Genomic DNA, 4965 nt, shown 5'->3' on the forward strand with positions numbered 1-4965 from the left:
TTTTAGTGGCATTTTCACTATTCATTTAGTGCAAATAGCTGACTTCCCAAAATGCCCCAGGGCTACAATGAATTGTTAGCCAGGTGGCAGACAAGCATCACCTGAGAGGGAAGAATCTCCAGGTATATATTTGGGCCTCCACATTAACAGTGCACATCAAAGTATGGAAGAAAACTTGATTAATCACGCTGGGTATTTGTACACTCCCAAACAGTGATTTCATGAATATACCATAGTAAGATGAATAAACCAATGAGATGATATTGGTAAAGATGAAAAGTTAATTACTAATTTGGAGTTGCCTACTGAACTCTTGGAAGCTACACATAATATGTGACAAAACACTGTTTCCCCTGCCCCACCCCTTTGTGATTGTATGTCCCTGTTTCAGACAGGAAAACAATTTTCTTTACCTTCATTTGCAAATTTCAGGCCCTCAGGTTATATTTTTATTTGCTGAATCCTCACCCCACCTCTGATTTTCCTGCCAATTTCTCCCTAGTTTATTGTGTCCAACAGTGTCCTCTGGAGCCTCCATCTGTCAGCTAACACCTCTAGCCTTCTGGTTTTCCACATAACATTGCCTCTTCCTCATTTTAGAGGACTTCAGAAGGTACCGGTCCCCTGGTAGTCAATCTTTTTCCTGAGAAGTTTCTATTAATAGTTCTCATAGGCCCAATCCTATGGACCATAAGTCCAAGAAGTAGTATTGTCTAAATCCATGCCCAGCAACAGGTCCTTTAAGATTCCCTCTGCCATGCAATAATTTCACCACCTTTAGTTAGTTTTTGTCTTGTAGCTATTCACCTTCTCTTTTAAAATCACTGACCTCTTTTCACTCTGGCAGGAATGCACAAAGCTTTGGCCCAGAGCATAGTACTTGAGGCAAGTCCCTCTTTACATACCATATAGGATCCAAAGTAATAGTCTAGTCATCTGCATTGATAGCTCCCAAGAAATCTAAAGCTCTAAAGCATCTACTACTTTAATCAAAGGACTATTTTTACAGATGTACTGCTCTCATAGTTTGCAAAGATGGGCTCCAGTCATGATGAAGAGTTAATCAACTGCTCCTGACATGAATGTGCTTCTTTTTCTTGTTCATTGATGATAAACAATAATGGCATAGTTTCTTTCCAATAGAGAACACAAGGCATATAACAGTATTGTCATTTTCTAAACTGGTAGCAAACTCACACATATTCCAGTCACTGTGGTGAGAATGACTGTGGTCCATGGAGAAGCTTTTGATATCCTTTGCAGCACAGGAAAGGGCTCATTCAAAGGAGTATTTAACTATTAGTTCAACAAAACATGTGACATGATTATCTTGATGTTTGCTAGCAAGCAGAGTGTTTACAGTCATATGTAGTCAGCTTCTCATTCAATGCTTTAGCAATCAAGTGTGAGAAGCCATAGAAATTTCCAGATCAGTATATGTAGAAAAGACTAGAGAGATTTTGCATTAAAAAGTATCTGGAGGGGCTAAAGAGATGATTCTACTTCTTTTGTAGAGGATCAGAGTTGGCTCCCAGAATCCACATCGGGCAGGTCACAACTGCCTGCAACTCCATGTCCAGAGGATCCAATGTCCTGTTCTGGATTCTGAGGTTACTTGCATTCACATTTGCACACACAAACATGTGTAATAAAATAAATAAATGCATCTCCTTTTAAAAGAGAAAGAAATGTTATCAATTCCCTCCCATTATAACAAATATAAAACTGCTCAGAATTGTCAGAATGATCACTTTACATATCTGGAAATGGATGACAATGGAAAATAGAAAGAAGTGCATTCTACTGAAAGAATCTCCACAGCTCCATGTGAAAGCAGTGGAGTTCAGAAGTTTCCTTCTCGTTTCTCTGCAGGTCAGTTATCGTGATCATGAGGCCAGGCTTGGCCGGAGCAGAGAGGAATTGTGTTGAGGGGCTAATTTGCCTTAGCACAGGCAAAATCCTATACCCAGTGGAACTGTCAAGGAAAGCAATAAATGCAGAAGGAAACCAAAAGTGGGATCCTGACTGGATGAGAGCGGAGTCGTGGACTGGTGAGGAATCTAGCATGGAGACCAGGAAATGAGAACTCTGAGGATCCAAGTACACCATCAACATGTGATTGATGAAGAAGTTCCTGGGAGCCCTAGCCCATGTCAAAGGCAGCACAGCAGTGCCATCTGCTTGGCATTTAAATTCACATCCTGGATCTTACTTGGGCCTATCAGGAGAGGCAAGAACCAAACATCCAACAAAATGATTGGCTAACTACCCTGCTGTCCAGTCAAAGGTATAATATGTCAGATGTCAGGCATAAAAACAAAACGTAAGGATAAAAATCAGAAAAAGTGAAGAGAGACACAGTGGCCTTGTATTATGGAGGGAGAAGAAACATATGATCATAATCCACAGAATTTACTAAAAAACCTTTAAGCCAAACGGACAATAAACCCCAGGTAAAACAATCAGAATCCAAAGTTGTTATGATAAATTAGCTGAAATTGAAGAGTCTTCTACCACAGAATATAGGTACATAAACAAGAGGAAAGTGTGATTTATAAAAGAAAAGTAGTCAGTAGAAAGTATCTGTGAGTAAGCAAAAATGTTGGTTACACCAAGCCAAGCCTTCGAAGCAGCTCTGCATATTCAAAGAGCTCAAGGAAAATATGATGATCATGAAGCAATAAATGGGGATCACTAATAAAACAGAAACTATAAAAATGAGCCAAATAGAAACTCTGAAGCTGAGAACAGTCACAAATTTTTTTAAAAAATTACTACATGGGCATAGTAGCGCATTTTATATGAAAGAAAGCACAGTTAAGTATATTTAAAAATTAAATTATCCTAAAACTATAAATTATTCCACCAGAATATCAGAGAGAGAGAGAGAGAGAGAGAGAAAACCAAAGAAAGTAAAGAGAACATCAAAAGTTTGTGTGACAAATGCAAGCCTATCAACATAAAGTGAGAGTTCTAGAATGAAAAGAACACAAACCAGACGGCAGTGAAGGTTCCTGTACTAGTTCCTTTACTTACTGTAAACAATATCAGACAAAAGCAACTTAAACGAAAAAAGGTGGGCTGGAGAGATGGCTCAGCGGTTAAGAGCACTGGTTGCTCTTCTAGAGAACCTGGGTTCGATTCCCAGCACCCACATGGTGGATAACAATGGTCCTTAACTCCAGTTCCAGAGGATCTGATGCCTTCTTCTGGCCTCTGGGGGCTCTGGAAGACATGGGTGCACTTAAATACATGCAGGCAGAGCACTCATAGGCATAAAATGAAAAAATCAGAATGTTTTGATTTAAAAAGGAGGACAGGCATATTTTACCTCAGCTTCAGAGAGATTTCAGTTCACCATGGTGTCTCACCACCTCTGTCTGTGGTGGCAAGAGCATAAGGCTAGTCACACCTCCATGGTGGACCCAGAAACAGAGAGAGCTCAGGCCATTATCAGAAGCAATCACTACCTGCAAGCCCAGCCCCAGTGATCCATATTTGTTAACTAGTTAACATGTTCAACTACCTCGCAAAACAGTGTCAGCAACTGGGCACACCATGTCCCAACAATTGACCCTGCAGAAACATTTCACATTCGAGCCCTAACAGTTGCCTGAGAGAATTGATTGCCAGTAGAATCATTTTACAACAAATATAAAGAATCCTGTAGACTGAAAGAGAATCACTCCACTAAAATCTATAGAAATGAAATGAAAAGATGTAGGAAAATATAAAAGAATGTACATCTATTTTAAAAACTGCACAATTTCTTTTAGAAGTCACAAATGGATATCCTTGGTACTATTTGTCTCTCCTTCCTCCCTGTCCTCTGTATTACTCTCCTTCCTCTTCCCTAGATAAAGTGTCCCTCCATTTTGTCTGAAAAAGCCACAGGGAAGCACATTATTTTATAAGCTTACTTAAAATACATATGTATTTATATGTGTGCATGTGTATAGGTTAAGGCTATCTAGCAGAAGTCCCAGTGTCAGACAAGAGAACCTTCCCTTTGGATGGTTGATCAGGGTAGTCCAAGAGACCCACAAACAATATAGAGTGTTGCTATAGACCTTGGTTGCCTATCAGAACTTGAAGATAAGACTCGACTGCTGAGTATACCACACATTTCTGACATAGGACTTGGAAGAACTCAAGCTAGAACCGACCTGGCAGCCTCCTTTCTGAGGATTAGCGCTCATACTATCAGAAAGTGCCATGCAAGCTGTCAAGGGAGAAAAGAATGAACAGTCCTACAGAGCTGTAAAGCCCAGGAATGGCAATAGCGACCAGCCCAGTGAAAGATCCTTAATGGTGTAATAGCAGCACTTTTCTCCTAGGATCAACAAACAGCTGTCTAATTGGCCTCAAGTCCCACTCAATAGGAGAGAATTCGGGTCTGGTACTGTAAACTTAGTTATCCATGGCTGGCAAGGTAACAGACCTTAGAGGGAAAACTGCTACTAGATGCCATGTTCCTAAACCAATAAAATTTCTTATTATATTCTATTTATGCTTATATCACAGATAAATGTGGCCCTTACCACTTATCAAAGAATTTTACTTTTGTAACAGAGATTATTACAAAGTTCCAAAACTGATCAAAATGCAGAGAGTAAGTGACCATGGGTTTCCCAGTCCCAATCGATACAGCTACAATGCAAGCCCTGCATCAAAGTTTCAAGAAACATCATTGGAGAGAGATGGTTAAGACTGTAAGAGCCAGAGGATCAGGACACCTGCTGCTGGACTGCCTTCTCTAGAGACAGGGAAGCCACATTCATGAAATCTCCACATTACCGTTTGGCTAAACAAGAGCTGTAGAATGGCAGCACCTGTGCATATGCCAATGTGAATGGGGGAAATTTCACAAGGTTGTACTTCTCCACAAAGAGCTACAAGCAATTAATGGCTGGTGAAGCAGACAGAACCAATTTTCTCCAGGGACAAGCTCCCTAATAGGTTATC

This window comes from Nannospalax galili, unplaced genomic scaffold (genome assembly GCF_000622305.1).
Source record: "Nannospalax galili isolate Female #2095 unplaced genomic scaffold, S.galili_v1.0 scaffold72, whole genome shotgun sequence".
Taxonomy (NCBI): domain Eukaryota; kingdom Metazoa; phylum Chordata; class Mammalia; order Rodentia; family Spalacidae; genus Nannospalax; species Nannospalax galili.